The sequence below is a fragment of the Coptis chinensis genome, chromosome 5, assembly GCF_015680905.1.
Source record: "Coptis chinensis isolate HL-2020 chromosome 5, ASM1568090v1, whole genome shotgun sequence".
Classification (NCBI taxonomy): Eukaryota; Viridiplantae; Streptophyta; class Magnoliopsida; order Ranunculales; family Ranunculaceae; genus Coptis; species Coptis chinensis.
The window spans coordinates 17,874,589-17,893,191 of record NC_141460.1 but is presented as its reverse complement, the minus strand read 5'-3'; the positions used below and the strand labels follow the sequence as shown (position 1 = coordinate 17,893,191).

General features: G+C 34.5%; 3 long non-coding RNA genes and 1 pseudogene across 5 annotated transcripts; 2 read left to right on the top strand and 2 right to left on the bottom strand.

Moving 5' to 3' along the window:
* Positions 1-1,987: 1,987 nt before the first annotated feature.
* Positions 1,988-5,576, bottom strand: LOC147496956 (uncharacterized). Of its 2 annotated transcripts, XR_015194978.1 has the most exons (7): positions 5,377-5,576; positions 5,214-5,256; positions 4,064-4,157; positions 3,863-3,979; positions 3,283-3,536; positions 2,835-2,979; positions 1,988-2,309 (listed from the first exon to the last, which is right to left on the bottom strand). It is a non-coding gene; the product is annotated as an uncharacterized LOC147496956 (long non-coding RNA). The 2 variants fall into 2 exon arrangements; XR_015194979.1 differs by lacking the exon at positions 2,835-2,979.
* Positions 5,577-7,895: 2,319 nt separating this feature from the next.
* On the top strand, positions 7,896-8,819 carry LOC147496955 (uncharacterized). Its single transcript, XR_015194977.1, has 2 exons — positions 7,896-8,392; positions 8,516-8,819. It is a non-coding gene; the product is annotated as an uncharacterized LOC147496955 (long non-coding RNA).
* Positions 8,820-8,898: 79 nt separating this feature from the next.
* Positions 8,899-17,608, bottom strand: LOC147496953 (uncharacterized). 2 transcript variants are annotated; one of them, XR_015194975.1, is made up of 4 exons: positions 17,431-17,608; positions 15,374-15,516; positions 10,819-10,981; positions 8,899-9,578 (listed from the first exon to the last, which is right to left on the bottom strand). It is a non-coding gene; the product is annotated as an uncharacterized LOC147496953 (long non-coding RNA). The 2 variants fall into 2 exon arrangements; XR_015194974.1 differs by having other exon boundaries at positions 10,819-10,972; positions 17,431-17,607.
* On the top strand, positions 13,984-15,367 carry LOC147496954 (uncharacterized; annotated as a pseudogene).
* Positions 17,609-18,603: the final 995 nt, after the last annotated feature.

Sequence of the window (18,603 nt, the reverse complement as noted above, 5' to 3'; positions counted from 1 at the left end):
AATCTAAAAAGACACTCAAAACGGTTCTGTGCAACGATACTATTTATGTGCCAAACTCCTCTGCCAGTGTTGGTCTATTTTAAGGGTCTTTTGAGATGGAAAGAGCACCTACTCACCTAGTACATAACCCTTTTTCTTTTGCGCTTTTCTTCGTGGTAATATTTACTGTATGGGACCAGTAAGGCAGTAACAGTGTAAAACTTTATACCACGTATCCCGAGTTAACAGCAAGTTAACTCCCTTCTTTTTTATCTTTTTTCCATTTAAACACAAGAATCCTCGCGAAGCTCTAGTAAGGAAATACTGAAATAGTCAAAAAAAGTGATTTAAATATTAGAAGCCTCCTTGTTCTAAATTTTTTTTTTTTTGGCTTTGTTTTGCTTATTTGAAGAGTATGAGATTGTGGGTACCTTTTGTAAGAAGAGATACTAGAGGCTAGAAAAGGAAGAAGAAGAGATTGGTTGATGGGTCTATTTGTTGATTCCTCTTTGGACTTTTCTTTTTACTTTTTTTTTTGTTGTCAAAGACTTGATTTTTCTCTCAGAAGATAAGTCTGTATAATTGAGATCAATAAGAAAGAAAAATTAACTTCCTGTTAACTCAGGACATGTGGTATAAATTTGACATGATTATTGGGTTCCCATAATCCAATCCAGTCATCTTTTTTCATTTTATAAATATATCATAACGTCGAAATTGTAACGAGTTTCATGTCTTTCTTAAACGAAAAAGCTGAAGACACCTAAAGTTTTAAGGTACAACATGAAGTTTAAGAACAATATTGGGCTATTGGCTGAGGAACGTTTAATGTTTATAAATGCCAGAGATTCTTAAATTAGATATACACGCAGAGCCAGTCCACTCTCATCTGATGAAAACCGCACCTATAAGAGGTAAGTTTAATGTCATGTGTTTTGGTAGACGAAGGAAAACCTTTTTGGCTTTATTGGGTCAGGAATCATTCCCTATGTTGCATCATTCTATTGGAACACTTGGTTGGATCATCACACTTATGTATGACGCAACAAAGGTAGCGCCACATTGCATCACGAATTCACGATGTACTTGAATCAGTTGTCACGGACTTTCTGAGTGGTCCTAAAGTTGCTAAATTCATAAAACAGTGTGGCTTTAATTCATGCGTGGAGGCCTTAAGAGTTAAGCCGCATACCTGGTTATTAGTTGAGTTCTCTTCCACGTTGATATCGTCATTGCTTACAAGTTACAAGTTACAATAATAGCATCATAAGGTCATATCGAGACTGAAGAATTTATTCCTTAAAGACCACGTACCATCATGGCCCAAAATATCGCCGATATATCCGATATCTCGCCGATATATCTCGGTAAATTGGTACACCGATATCGATATTTTCGATATATATCCACCGAATATTGAACCCCTTTTTTTCCGAGATGTATCGAAATTTCCAATATGAAACTTTATATCGCCGATATAATCGATATTTCCGATATAATCGATATATATCAGTTGACTTTTTTACTATTTTTAAATATAAATCTGATATTTTCGATATATTTCTGATATTTCCGATATTATATGTCTGATATATCCGATATTTTAAATAGTTTGAACTGGTCACCAAAAAACCGGATATATCCGATATATCTCGGTTTTTTGATACACCGATATATTAACCGATATCGAAATTTTGGGCCTTGCGTACCATCATTGTGTAAGGTTCCCAGAAGCAGCAAGACTTTTTATTTACTGATTATTATTGATATAAGGACACTGCACCAGATCTGTTGAAAAAAGACATGATAGATGTGTTGTTTTTTTAAAAAAAAACACTTTTGGGTGTCGTATGGTGACCCGTTTTTTTTTGCAGTCGTTTTTTTTCTACGACACTTGACATGTGTCGTTTTTAATTTTTTAATTTTTTTTTTAAAAAAAGGCCGAATCAGGACCAAAAAAGTCCCTAGCCCAATATCTACTGAATCATTGCCAAAAGAAGCCCACCCAGTACAGATTAATTGGATCCATTCTTACCTGGCCCAAAATCTCTTTAGAAACACAGCCATACCCAAATATAACCATTCTCAAAATAACCAGAGCCCAAACTACATAACCAAACACCATAATTCAAAGTCAACTAGCTACTTCTCCAATTCAAAAAATTATCCATAATTAACCAACGGCCTCGTATGAATTGACTCAAGCCCTGCTAGACCAGGAGCAGCTGCATATGCTGAAGCTGTCAGAGACACAACTTCCCATTCATTTCCTCTCGTGGGAGTTTCCTGTGTATCCTTATCTTCTTCCATGTTTCAAATCTAGTGTTTCCCTACACATGATTCAAACCTTAAATAAGCTCATTTGCACCAAACAAGTCAACAACGCAAATATCTGAACTTAAAATAGAAATAACCCAAACAAGGACTGTGTTTAAAAGCAAATAAAGATGTGCTCAATGCTAAACTTAATTTTCCATGCCACTAGATCTGTGAAACAACTAATTATATGACCAACTCATCCGTCCACAGCTAGAAAGCTCTCCTAAACAAACTTTAATATCTTAGAACAACAAATTTTGGACATGCACATATTCAAACCCTTCAGGTAGACACATATCAATTATTATCAACAGACAACAATCTCACAACATAAACTCAAATTTATAATATTAAATAATCTGATCAAACTATTAAAAAACCTAAATCATCGATTAATTATGCTAAACAATTTCCATTTAAACACGCATATACTGGATCTAAAATCGATAAAAAATCGATATTTTCTACGGTTATTATTATTTCATGTAAAAGGATGTGTAAGTTTCGATCGAATTATTACCGAAAAAATATCATACCAAAAAGCTCAAGATCTTTGTCGAAATAGATCACATAAAACCAAATTCAAACCATAGTGAATTAGTTATTCCTCCCCGATCGTGGTCATCATCTCCTCTAAGATTAGCAAAATCCACTTAAACTTGTTGGAAGGTAGATGGGCTCCTGTAGCATTATTGCAAACAATATTCATTACGTACTAAAAAATATTCATTACCGCACAAGCTATAGTTACTCAATCTTGTGTTCATACAAGATATCATAATATCGGTTCTGCATGACGTGTGAAGGGGGAATCAAAAAATTGTTAACAGAAAAATAGAGGATGGAGGAGAGAGTTTAGTGAGAGATCAGTAAGAATTGAACATGTAAGTAAAGCAAGTTTTGCATGTCTCATTTATATCTTAGTAGTTTTTTATGCTTCAAAAGAACAGTTAAGACTATAGTAGTTTCATAAAAATGAGTTACCTACTCCCAGCTGCAACCCCTGCATGTTGAGGTCTCTTTCTAGTGACCCTACATAGATGTGCTCCAAATAAATCAGCAGTTCTCTCTTCAGCAAATAAGATTGATTCTCTTAAATGCGAATCTGGTCCTTCTAAAAGCCACTTAGAACAGTTTTTTTCTCAGACATGATATCGCCTTTTCTCATTTCGTCAATGAACCTCAAATCCCTTTCACAAATCTCAGGAGGAACAGATGCAGCACACATGTCAACAAAGCTGCATGGAAACAAAATGAAAACGGAAATAAAATTATCATAGCTATATATGTATATGTCAAAATGATAGGAGCATGTCAATTATCATAGCTATACATTAAACAGGAAGTATCCTTATTATGTAAAAATGATAGGAACAATGATAAAACAGGAAGTATCTTTATTATGTAAAAATGATATAAAAATGGGATATAAATGAAACAGTAATATAAATATGATAGCTATATATATAGGTAAAATTATCCATAATTATACATGTCAATTATCAAAGAAGAGATGAGTACCAACAAAAAGATTTAATGGTATCAAACTTAGTGTGGTGCATACCGTTTCGATATTGTCCTCCTTTAGCTTGGGACGCTGACAAGATGCTCTTAACATGGCAGTCACCTGCTTCTCATTCAACATTTTAAAATATCTCTGCCCCTCGACAATCTTGCAAATCTAGATTTGAAATAAAATAATACATGAACCTTGATAAAAGTACAAGCATCCCAAACATAAAGGACTTGAGTAAAAAGAAAGGACCTCCATAGGCAACTATGCTGGCTTTGAATCACTTCCTGCTTGAAGGCCTCGCCAATGACCATACCTCAACTGGTAGATCCACAAAGATTCTATCCTATACAATATACTCTACATGTCAAGTGACATCCACAAATTATCCTAGATCACCAAGTGACATGTATCATATGATGCACCTTAAAATTAGCCACCAATTACTGATTAACCATTTACTGCATGTTAAACCCAACTGCTGCAACACCTTGACCTCCACCACCCCTATTGCATATTCTCCCTTGACCAACCAGTAGCACAATCGTTTATGGTCGAGTAATGAGAGTACTGCCAGATACTTCTTCTTATCTACCTCGTCTTATTAAAAATGGTTCAATCATGTTTCTAATATAGGTCACTTCGTTGCTTGTAACAAAGTCCCACATACATCATTTTCCTGTGCATCCAAGAGACATGCAATTTTTAAACGATATCTAAATGTATATAATTCATGATTTCAACACCATGCCACCAACGTTTATAGCATTTACAAACAGAAGTAAATTTAGATAAAGGAACTAATATAAAGGGATAACAGTATCAAGCACAATATCAATGAGCACAGGTAAACACAATATCTGTATCTAACTCTTCTTAATTCTTCCATCAAGCACACAGATTCAATGAAACTAGCATATTCAATGAAACTTACATACAAAAAATTATTAAAGTATACCTCTATCATCTGAAGGTCTGCCATATCCTAAATAAAACAAAAAAAAAATCACTTAGATACCACACAATGATATAGGACTAAAGAAAAAGTGAGATAGAACACTCTGCCAACCTGTACTCCATTAGATAAGTCACAATAGTCGCAAAACGTAAGGACATGGAACAAATTGGATTAACTCGGACCCATTTCATAAAATCATTACCCTGTTGCCAAATTGGAACAGGAAATCTTAATTTTCCGTTGAATTGCGTAGACAACTTTTAAACAAACAAATGAACTAACATCCTAATTCAAGCTCTTATCCCTATAACTATGACATGTATAAAACCAATAAGACAAAAACAGCTTGAGGTATAACTATGACATGTATAAAACATATCCAAAATAAACATTTAACATTTATACAAAAATTTAGGGCTATGATAGCATGGTTTGTTTACTTACTGATGATATTAAAACAATGATCAAACAGCTGAAAGTGAACAATCTGTAATGATTAAGAAGTGATCGATATCAATCAAAACATCAATTGAAGTGATCGAAATTAAAACTGAAATCATTTATTTGGGATCGAAATGAAAAGATCAATTTAAGTGATCAAAATTACCTGAAGAGAGATGATATGTGATTGAGAAGAGAGTGATTTGAGAGCGATTTGAGATTCGAGAATGATTTGCAATTCGAGAGCGATTTGAGAGCGAGGGTTTTCTTATTTTTGTGAAGAGAACGAATAAGTGAAAAGTGATTTTTTTTTTTTTTTTTTGTCCTCTCCTATTTTTTATCTATGGGTTCTGATCCGACGCCTCACAGGGACTTCAACGACACACGTGGTGCGTGCTCATAACAGACTAAAGAAGGGCGTCGGTATTCTTGTCTTTTTTTCGAATATCTGGTGTAGTGGGAATTGAAGCAAACTTATTAGTTTGCCATATATATATATATATATATATATAATATATATATTAAGAAACTATTAAGAAACTATTGCTGCATTGATTTGGAGCTTTTGTTTGTAGCTCGAGCCAAGGCGTGGTAGTCATTTTGGAGCTTAGTGTTTCTCAAGAGCCACCCTAGTAACGTGATTCATTGATCTTAATATATATATATATATAAGAAACAACCCAAATTTTCTTTTAAATAAGTTGGAAAATTTTCAAGTAAGAAGAAGATAATTGGGGGAAAAGAGAAATTTGGATTGTTTGTTTTTTGAGATTTTAAAACACAAACTTGTAAAACAATTAAAATTTTAAGAGGGAGAGAGATGTGAAAGAGTTCAACTTCAGCATTAGAGTTGAATCATCTATTTAAAAAGATGTAACATTTGTAAGCCTTTACATTTATTTTGATTTATAGACAAACCAAACTAAATGTGCAACTTTTAATCGCTAGAAGAGACTTTCTATCTCTATATTATACTCAATTAGTATGAAGAAAAAAAATGAGATATCTTTTTCTAAATGATCTTCTTAATTCTTAGTTTCTTCTCCACATTAGTTATTTTGGATCTTAACCTAGAGAAAGAACTTGTGAAAACTTTACACAAGAGTTACTTTCATTAAAATGGAGTTTTCTCCTCCAATCGGTTTTATTAAACCCTCCATAAAAAGAGAAGTTAGCCTATTGTCATTAGAACTACTCTTACACTAAGAATTAAAGACATGAAAACTAGATAAGATAAAAACTAAAAAAGTTTGTATTAACGAAGGCTAAAAAAAATGCTAGTAAATGAACTAATGAAAATAAAATAGAGGATTGCTAGCGTCCTGCCCTCTTCAGGAGTAGGACCATCCTAACCCAAATACAAACAAGCCAAATGACCTGTTGACCTCTTAGATAAGTCACCACTTCAAACCATCAAAAAGAACATTAGATCAGTGAGTTAACTCCATCTTCTCCAAGTCCAACAGAAAACAACATTACTCCAGTGCTACCCTTACATCATCAACCTTAAGACCGACTGCAGAAGCATTGGGGGAATCTCAAATTCTATTTATTCAATATCCTTGGTTCACAATTAGTTCACTTTTAATTCCTCAATTCAAATAACCCCCTAACCTACCAACCACCCCCAACCCTCTTCTACCCATTCTCCACCACCTCAACCCTGCTACAGATTCTCCGGCCGCCAGAATCCAATCAAGCCAAAGTCCCAAGTTTATTAATCCCCTTTAAACAAATGAAGAATTACTAAAACTTAATAAGTTAATAGTTTAAAAAAAATGAAGAATTACCACTTCCACCATAGAATAATTTTACTTCGGCAACATAACCCCCTCTCTAAATTTCAGATCCAACTATGATGGTGGCATTGATAGTAGACATTGGTGGTGGTGTGTAGAGAGGATGAAGAAAAATTAAGAAGAGAAATCAAAAGAAAAAGGGAAATAAATAGACAACACCAAATAATTATAATAAGAAGATGAGAATAGTGGAAGTGGTGGTGCTCGACGGTTGACGGCGGCAGGTGGTGGTGGTGCTTGACAGAATTTGTAGTTGAGGACTGAGTAAAACTCACTAAATTTTTTGCAAAGTAACTAGTCACTCTTAGCTTGTCTTTTATTTGGGTAGGATGGTCCTACCCCTTAAAAGAGGTAGGACGCTAGCAATTCTCAATAAAATATGATTGGATTTGGAGGCTATCCTACTTTTATATGTTTCACATGTGTGGGTTAATTAATGTGCCAAAAATATCACTAGAGTCTATTACATTATACATACAAACCCAAAATATGTTAAAAGATAACGTGTTTTACTATAGCACCATTATTGTCTATTTTTATGTGCAAACGTACTTTATATCACTAGAAAGATCTTCTCGAGCTGATCGTTTTGACATCTAATAGGCCTTAATCTGAGGTTTAAGTCAAACGTTATATTTATTTGAATTTTTGTTGACTTTTAAGCATTTTTGTTATCTAGGTTTATTTATGTTTTACTTCTTTGACTTGGGTTTTTTCTTCTTGAATCTTCTATTAATCAACTTAGTTTCATTTTCATTCAAATTTAACTTATTTTTACACATATTCAATTTAAAATTATGAAATATATAAAAATAAATAAACAGTAATTCATTCACATTATTATAAACATAATTGACTTAAATGAAATATTTGTAAAGAGTTTAAACAACAATTTTATCTGTTTATTATAAATCACTGACTAGAATAGCAAGACTGTTTGTGCAAGATTGTTTCGGACCACAAGATTATTTAAACCACTAGATTGTTTATTATAAGTACTTTCAATTCCATAGTTTGTGCAAGACCGTTTCGGACACAGTAGAATAGCAACAGTCGATGAGAACAATCTTGCTTATGTCATTGTAAATTGGCTGGATCCATAACGGAATCAATTGCTGAAGAGTGCGAGTAAAGGTCTCATCAACACACCTATCAAGGTCATACCTTTCAATAATGTCTCAGCCACAATAAGTATGATCATGTCGAGGTCCACACTCCACAAATATAAGATTTTGGATAAGGGTTGATTGGAGTGCAGTAGCAGTGGATGGAACAGTTATATCGAAAAGGGGGGAGGTACCATCGTAGCAGACGAAGTGAAATGTTAGGATCGAACGCTTAATACAGTGTAAAGACAGAAAACTCTCTCACTAGTTTCTTCAGGTGGGTGAGGATGTTTATTTATACTCGAATGCAATTAGTTATACAAAATATTGAATTGACATAAACTAACAGATATCAAGACACTTATCTCCATAACAACTCTCATCAAAATAATTGATGCAGGTTGAACAGGTCAATGACATATCCGTGGGAGAAATTATCTTGACTGTGTCTGACAAGTTTGCCCAAATGTGAAGTCTCGAAGCCATAGTGGTAAAGTCTCGAAACCATAGTGCCGGGCTGGTCATCGAGCTACTCCTGTTTAGGAGTAGGTGCTCAAGTTCGGCTAGTGTATTTCTCGAGTCGAGCTCAAATTTTGTTCTAATTTTATTTCGTGTTCAAACTCGACTCATTCGAATAGCTCAATGAGTCTAGATTCCTATTCTTCTAGACTACAAATTTGAATTCAATCATAGGTTCTAGAGTTTGATTTGAGTTGTATTATATATAAATTCGAAATAATTGAGCACAAATAAATTTTAAATTTTATCTCAAGACCAAAATAATTTGCTAAATTTATATAAATAAAATACTAAAATGTAATTACAATTCACTAATACCACAATAACCACTATCAAACAACCATTTCAAAGTGTGCACATTATAAATACAATCAATAGTAATTATAATCCAACACACTAACATAAATAATTGTCCCAAATAAGCGTTAATTATGTAAAGTGCGAACTGTGAGTAGCTTGCGAGCGTCTCGAGTTCGAGCTCTAATTTTAAAATATGCTCAGACTCGACTCATATTATTGAATGAGCGAGTTTGAGTCGAGCTTTCGATAAACTGAGCTCGAGTTACTCACGAACAACTTGATGACTAGCCCTACATAGTGAGCATAAATCCATCCATCTTGTAGCAGTACACTATTGAAATTGCGTGTTGCCCATAAGATAAAAGAGAACCAAAAAACACAAATCCCATTGCTTGACCAGTTCTACAAAGAACTATCCAGTATTCATCAAAAAAACCCTTCATAAATGACATTCCAACTTTGTAATTTTAACGCCTGACCATACAACAGCTCAACAATAGAGTGAGGTACTCGTAGCAGCTAACCAGAAATAGACCATGCCCAAGCAATATTATCATGGCTCTCATTGCCTCAAGAAAAGTTCTTATTTCGTTCATCTCCAAAAGCAAAAACATTGAGCGTCATGAACAAGACAAGACTCGAAACTGCAATCAACAAAATAGATGGCAATAACTTTATGTACCAAATTCTGGTAATGAAATCGAACATGATAGATTTGTGTATGAAAAATAAGAATATGTATATATATGTATATATATATATATATATATATCCCCGACTCTTAAAAGGACTTTAAATAAAGACCAAATCTAAAACAACCACAACTTCACCTACAAAATGATTTAAAACATAATCTTTTGTGCATATGATCTACTAACCATAAAGAACATCTCTACAAAAATTCAACTCGTTTGATATCCTCTAACTTAGATAAAAATTGTTGTCCATTTTTGAAAAATATCTAACGGTCCAGAAATATCTAGTTTTTGCAATCATCTTTTACCAATGTTAAAAATTGTCAAACGAGTTGAATTTTTGTAAAGATGTTCTTTATGGTTAGTAGATCATATGTACAAAAGATTAGGTTTTAAATCATTTTGTAGGTGAAGTTGTAGTTATTTTATATTTGGTCCTTATTTAATGTCCTTTTAGGAGCCCCTTTCATTTTGTATTAGTTGTTTCTTATTCAAAAGTTGTACTTAAGCAGTACACTGATGCATATTTATGAAATTGGATGGATCATTTTACAGTGAAATATTATCATTATAAACTCCTGGTTGTGCAGCAAGTTACGAGAAATGACTTTAAATAACGGCAGTTTGTACATCGTGAATTCATGGATGGTGAAGAAAATATGCACAATCACCAATAAACAAGAACAAAAGGCCAAAGAAAAGCACAAGTGACGACAACTAACAGAGTACTCAATAATCGAGAAATGTGACTGCAACATGTGAAACCAAAACCTATCCATTGGAACGAACCCTCTTTATTCTCCCCAACACTCTTGCTATGTAGAATACAAGAAAGTCTGTTGAGAACACCCCACAATTGATAAATCCAAGTATTCCCAGATCATGAGAAAACCAAGGAGAATACCCCATAATACCGCAATTACTTCACGGGAGGGATTCTAGGGACTTATGGATCAATTACAGTATTATTTGCACAGGTTGTTCAAACTAAGCCGAGGCTTCAATTTATCATCAATGAGAGGAAATAAATAGTGTAATAGCATGCAACTTACTCTTTGCCTTTTCCAAGTCCCATGCATAGTTTGATCATGCCAAAAGAAGCTACCTAAAACCCTTCGAGTTTGAAGAAAACCAAAAGCTATGCAGCAATTAATATAAATGAAAAGATAAAATAAACAGGAGATCGTACCTTTCTGCAAATACTGCAGAGTAGTAACTGTAGAAGATCTTTTATCATTGGGCTTTCTTCTGATCAATATTTACTTATTTGCCGCCTTTAATAAACCGTTGACAAATTGAAGGGAGCTTATTATTACTGAATTTGAAGTTGTAGTTGACAAGCCCTTCCCAAACTCATAGAAACACATCATGGGATAGAGGAGTACAATCAGTAAAGTTGGTCGAGTAGGACCATGATAAAAAAAGATGCATGGTTTATAATGATATACTAATAGTGGAGAAGAATAGATTAGATTCAAAATTGAATATCACGTAGAACCTAATTTAATCTCAAGAAGAAAATTTGCAGCCTAAAATTTCAACCCAGGCACATGCATCATTCAATTGCAAAACAATACTATGATATTGATCCAAAAAACAATACTTGGCCCACATTAGTTGTAAAGGAAAAACAATACTATGAAATTGTTTCTAGTATTCCAATTGAACCTAACCATAATTGCGTCAACTGGTTGCAGAGTATTACTGACACGTACATTGTTGCTCATTAAGATGCATGGTGATTTTCATAACTAAATATTTGGCAGTGCTGTGTGTTGAAACAAATCTATTTACCAAGTCAATAAAAAAAAAACAGGAAAGAAATAGTGATGAGAATACTGTAAAAGCTGAAAGTTAAATTTCATGGGCTGCAATTCGATTCAACACAAAGTATGAGGTTTTGATGATTTTTGGTGGATATCATCAATACATAGATCATCTCCACACATATCAAGTTATTCTGAAATTTCTAACCTTACCAAATGTGGTCTTCAAATAACAATGAAGATGAATGGACAATGGGTATTTTCCAACAACTTTTGATGGGGGTCAAAAGTTTCAATTCGGCTTATTTCTTGTGGAGATTTTCAATAAAGCTGAGAGATTATCCTCACGAAAAAATTAGACGAAATCAAATATTTCTAAGTGTGTCAACGACGGTAAACTTGTATGTGTCAAACTTCCAAATGTCCCTACATCCCCACCCTAATTTTACTTACAAGCTCTAGCTAGTACGGACCCTTATTTTTGGAACAATGATTTTAAGACTCGACTGATTCAAGTTTGAACCGGCTGCTTTGACCCGGAGTTGGAACTACCAGGGTCAATACTTTCAGGTTGAACAGGTTCAACATAGAACCGGTCAAGATTCAGGTTTAAATCCCCACATTCAATATACCCCACATCCATACTAATACTTCCAACATAACTAGGTAACTAGGTTATGAATTCATGAAATATGGATTCAAAATAAAAATAGAAAACTACTACAACTTTGGGGGTTTTCTAAACTAATATCTCCATACAATTTTCCATGAGATACTCAAGTTTTTAGATCAATAACTAATAAAAACCAATATCCCCACTCTAATTTCTAATTTTTCCCAAAACCACAACATGGATTTTAAACAAACCCATAAGAAAATTTTGAATTTAAGAAATTAAATATGGGAGACACTCACTAAAGCAAGAATTAGCTAGCAAGCTCTAAAAACCAAAAACGATTCTTCAAGCTCCAAATAGTTCCTGAAATTCTTCTTCTATTTCAATTGATCTTCAATTTCATTTTTCAATTTAGCTACCCACATTTATAATTACAAGGTTTCACTAAAAGTAACTCTTTAATCATCTCGAAGTAACATTTCCTCTCAATTTTTCTTTCTCTTTCTAAATGAGCTATATTGGAAGAAAATGGAGAAAGGGGAATGTCTTCTGAAAATTTCATGTTCTCACTTCTATTCTTTTAACAAAATAGTCATCGTCAAAAAATTATATCTAGTTAAGTCCCCAAAAAATTTAGCATATAATCTCTAAAAACTGCCCTTCTTCGGAAACACTTCCTGGAAATAGCCCTCCCTAAAAAACAGTCCTTATAATAGCATTTTAAACGAGGTTTCATGTGAGACTGTCCTTGGCGAAAACCTAACACCTCCATACTACCATGTTGTCATCTGTGTTGCATGGATACGGGACGGAGTGTCTGGTTTGGACATGGGTACGACGATTTGGACACGGCGAGATCTGAGAATTAGGGTCTGTTTTGCTTGTGTCCGGGTGTCCGTACCAGTGTCCGCAGGACACGGGTACGCGATACAGAGGAAATTAGGGCGTACCCATGCAACAGAGGTTGTCATCCAAAAAGCGCATTAAATGTCATACTAATCGCGACATCATCAAATATCAAACCACAAATCTTTTTAAATATATATACTAGTTCAAAAATTAAAAATAAAATGCTAAAGAAAAAGTTGGGCCAAAGAAATCTTGTCCCGAGATCCGTAATGGAATGAAAATAACTCGGGATGCATACAACCGATCAATGATGGAAGATTTGTCCCCACCCTTTGTGTTTCCCGTATCAGTTTGTTCATACCCTTTTAAGGTACATTCGCAAATCCAACACGAATTTCAGCGTCCCAATTGTCATGGAAGAAGAGCAAGAAAGAAGAAGAATAGCTATGTAATACTAATTTTTATTTGTCACTACAGTCTCATGTTCTCTCCCTCCCTCTCTCTCGTAATAATCTACTTCCTACTCCATTGACTAGTGGCGGCTTAGCTTAGCTTTATTTGAGTTTTGTTTTGTTTCAGCGGAGAAGAAGAAGATGGTTTAATTTTTAGGGTTTTAAAAAGTTTATAAAACAATAGCTGCAGCTTTTTAGCATATCTAAACATTTTTAGATGGAAGGTTTTTGCTCTAAACTCTAGTCAAGGCCCAAAGCCAGAGTGTGAATTGTTTTAAAAAGGAAAACATACATACTTTTAGCCCACATTCCCAATTCCCAACCATTTTCATGAATATTTTAGTTTCCAAAATCCTTACAAGTTCCAACTAAAGAACAATTAATATAGAAATTAGAAACTGGAGTCAACAAAATCTATTATTCCCTCCAAAATTTTTATAAATCCCTCCAAAATTCCCAAACTTTATTCTCTACATCTCTTTTTATCTACGTTATTCCTCTTCCTCACTTTATTAGTATTATACAACCAACCATTAAAAATCACCATCAGAATTCACAAAGATCTCATTTGGAAAATAAAGATCAAGAGAAGAACAAGATTTATCCTTCTTAGGAGGAAGACAATATTCAGGGTGCAACTCAAAAAGATACCGAAGTTCCGAACTTGGTGGATGACGCAACAGATGAAGAAGATTCTACTCCTAATACTAGTGGTAAATGCTCCAAAAGCACCACTACTAGTGAAGCAAGCTAAAAGTAAGACAACAAAAAGAAGCATTTGCTAGATGAAGTGATTCATTCTGCGACTCAACCAAAATCAAGCAGGGTAACAAAGAAATGGTCCTATAAATTTTACGAAAAGAGCTTTTCCAGTTCGTACACATACACAGTTATTCATTATCATTTTTTAGGTTGTCCACCAGGAAAGAATGCTGAAATTGCACGCTGCACAGTGTTGCTCACAAATAGGGCTGAATATGAAAGGGTGCAACAGAAAGTATATGAGGCAGAAAAAAAACAAAGGTGTCTTCATAATTGAAATCGTTTACACTTACCAAGCCACAACAACTGTTATGGGGGAGTCCGCTTGAAAATGCTTTCGCAAAGATGGACATAGATCAAGTTTATTTGATGATACTAAGGTGATTATGTGCTAATGGAATTCCATTCATTGTATTGAGAAGTCCTCAATTTCATGAGATGGTTACAGCTATAAACAAGGGACCTCAAGTTACAAGGCTCTTTCTTATGAGAAAGCAAGAACTTCTTTGTCGAATGAGTGCAAAAGAAATGTTGAAAATGATATGGCTAATGTTAAAGCCACTTGGTTTTCTCACGGGGTGTCCATTGTTTCGGACGGATGGACGAATGTCAAACACGTCAAATACCCGTTGATCAACATCATAGTGGTGAATAGTAGTGGAGCAATGTTTTTGTATGCTGATGTTTTAAGGGGTTAGAAAAAACAGGACCAGTTATTGGAAGATACTTGTTGAAGTCAATTGAAGAGGTTGGGCCGCCAAACTTGTTACAAGTTGTCACGGACAAAGCAGCCAGTTGCAAGCTTGCTTGTAAGGAGGTGGTAAAGGTACATAAACATATATTTTGGTTGCCTTGTGTCGTACAAACTCTAAATCTTATGTTTAAAGATTTAGCCGAACAAATTTGTTGGTTCACAAACACTAGCAAAAGAGGAAAACTTATTGTTAAGTATTTTGTGAACCACACTCATGCTTTGGCCATGTTTAGAACTCAATCTATATTGGAGTTGCTAAAAGTGGCAAAGACGAGATTCACCTCGCATAATATTTTGTTGAAGAAACTTACTGATTGTAGAGTAAACATACACATACCACATGCTCTGAGTCGCCTACCAACATACACATACCACAAACCATAAAAGGGAAAACTGTTACTCAACATTCACTTATGAATGCATAAAATATAAATACAGTTTGAAATAGTTGTTTAGGATGAGAAACATTTTTTCTTGGGAAAATATTATTGATTGTTTACTGCAAGTGTAAATTCTAGAAACAAAGAAATAAGGGAGTAGCAAACCTGCAAAGCCATCACTTGCTCCTTGAAATCTTGGAGCCAAATCTAGAGTTTCTCAAACAGTTAGCTCAGCAATATTGATTATCTGTTTGGCTTATGTATGCCGACGTCCATTGTACTCAATAACAAGCATATGCAGATTGTATCTACAAGGAAAAAATAATAATCAATTAACACCCAACACCAAATGAAATAGATTCTAAACTCAATCATTTATTACATTCATAGAATTTACTATCTATGAGAAGATATTAATGACGACCTCGCTTGTTATGTTGCAAACTTTAATGTGTTTGAACCACATAATATCCTGTGTACAATTAATTTTTGATCAAATAATATATCTTAAAAACAAAAAACAAAAAACAACCTAGCACTGAAATGTTCTAGTCACTGAAAACGCAAATGAACGAAAATTCGAGACTGTATCCTTTCCACGTTAGTGACTAAGTACTAGTCAAGTAGTCAAGACTGACTGGTTCCACAGGTTCAATAGGGTAAGTAGGGCCTTTGAACCTGCGTTTGCTACATGCATCCAATACTTCAGGCCAGATGTTAAAGAAATACCATGCAAACAAGGACGCCCAACCAAAGCATCACTGCAGATCAATTCAAGCACGCCACCATCAAGCCATATCAAAAGGTAGAAGAGATTCTAGACAGAAGTATCACTCAAGCACATGATAATTACCATGAAAGTTGAACTTTTAGCATTTGAGTTTATTATTGCCTTTTACTTTCACTTACTGCTTGCAAGCTTATGAGCCCCAAGCGCCCCACATGATCTGAGTCGCCTATGCATGTCCAACTTCACTTACAACATTCACTTTTGCAACTAATCAACCATATGTCTAAATTCTAGACAAAACTGACCAATCTTGCAAGTTATTAACCGTATATTGAAACACTAATAATGAGAAGTGGCAGAACTACATACAATAAAATATGGTGCAATGTACATAAACATTTTTTATTTACTTATTTAATTTCTTGCTTGGTATCGCTTAGAACAATATTGCAACTAGGCAAAAGTTTCTTCCATGGGATAGCAAGATTGATGTCCAAGGAGAAAATAAAAAATTATCTTCCTCACGGTAAGGATTCACAGATATCTAGGATCCATGTGCACAAAATATAATCTGTGTTCTAGTAGACACTAGACAGCTAAATGCTCCCACCAAGCTTAAGCAGGAAAAAACCCCCACCCCCAAGAAAAAGGTCCAAACACACATACAAACAACCACCTTTTAATCACATGCAGATTAAAAAGCTTCATGATATCAGTCGTTGCTAGTGCCAACTCTGCCACAACCAGAGCCTCCTGCTGAGATTCTATCCCTCTAAGCTTAAAGTCTCACGTGTTCTATAATAGAAATAATCTCAAATCACCTTATTCTCATAGACGCATCCCACACTTAACAAACAATACACTATATTCTAGCATACTGAGAATCTATATTCTATATTCTAGCATATTGAGAATCTAACAATAATATAAGCTAATCGGAATAAAATGGTCAGAGCACTTCGGATGGTACAAATATATGCATGTTATAGATATTGAAAAATGTGTTCATCAACAAATAAGTGAAATTTATAAGGAAATTTATTATGTCTTGAAAGATTTAAAGTTTGGAACTAAAGAGTGGGCATGGGCACCTTAAGCATTTAAAGCAAATAAGATACCTTCAACAGTAAATTGCACTGTTCTATTGTGCACTCCATGAAATAAGGGTAAAATGTCAGTTCAATTTGGTGAATTTGTTAAACCATAGAGGAATATCCCCCAGTGATAATCCCCACCCAGCTTGGAGGTCTTCTAAAAAATAAAGTTGGAGGAAGCTTGGATTATATAGCTGTACAGTCGGTCAATCATTTACTGTTTGGTCGTATTTTCATGAGGTATCTGAGTAACATTGGATAAGTCCTGGTCGGGTGGTGGATCTCTTTTCTCAATGTCCAGGTTCATTTTCATCCAGAGGCCAATGTATTTGGAATATGCAATCAGAAAGCCAAAAAAATAAATCGCAACATTTTTGCACAATTATAAGTAGGCTAACCTTTACGTGCCCATCAAGGTTGCCTTCGCAGCAAATTCATCCTAGCAAGAAAGTGGATGTTGGGTTGTTTCTTCGTTATACAAAGCAAACCCGAGTAATTGAGAGAGATGGGAGAGGAGAAGCAGTCGAGAGGAGTTTTTTTTGGGTGATTTAGCTTTAGGTCCCCCAATAATAATAAGGGTATTTGCCGTTTGATTGGATCCAAAGTGTTTCATTTCTTAGCTTTAGGTCCCCTACCGTTAGTTGACCGTTGTTGACCAGGTTTCACTATCCATTGTTGTCTGTCTGGCATCGTGCATTTTCATAATGGCCAAACTACCCCTCGCATGCAAATCTCGTGCCCACACAAAAAAACTCAAAATCCAAATTGAAATTTACTCGACACGTGTCGACATCCTGGCTCCCCGATGCAACGGTTGCTGTAAGATAATAAGAGCTCGACTAAAATAAGCGGGGAAGTTGACAATCAATCTCATACTCCCCCTCTTATTCACTCTGTCAGTTTTCGTTATCTCACCTCTCTTATTCACCTGTCTCTCTTATTCTCTCATCTCTATCATTCTCTCATCTTTGTCACTTCATTAAAGTTGATGGAGCTTGGTGGAGGTTAGAGCTTGGTTGTAGGATTGTGGTCTTTGGAGCTTTTGCTACAGGTATAGTTTTTTTTTCTTGAATTTATGTTTTTGAATGAAGTCATCATTGAATGTTTATGTTATGTATTTAAGGTTTAATATTTAGATTTTTATTTGTTTAATAATAGTTAGGGTTTAATAATGGTTTAAATACAGAAATATGCAACGTATTTAGGTCCTATTAACACTTGTATCAACATAGAATTTTTTTTCACAAATGTATCAATGTACTATGCCTGATTTCACAAAAATAGCAATCCGTTAGTTAAGTGATGATGTGTCTATTTTTTTTTCAATTTCGTTTTTTGCATTTTCCACTTGGCATACCATCTCAGTAGTGCCCAAAACCTACCCATATAACCCGTTTTCATCATCTATTTTACCCATTTTCGAACCCATTTCCCTCTATTTATCTCAAATTAGGGTTCAAAATCAAATTTGTACAAATAAAACAAAATAAAACCAAAAATGGGTGAAGAAGATGGTTTTCATCATCAGATTAGTACTGTTTTAGTTTCTTGAGTGAAGAAGATGGTGAAAC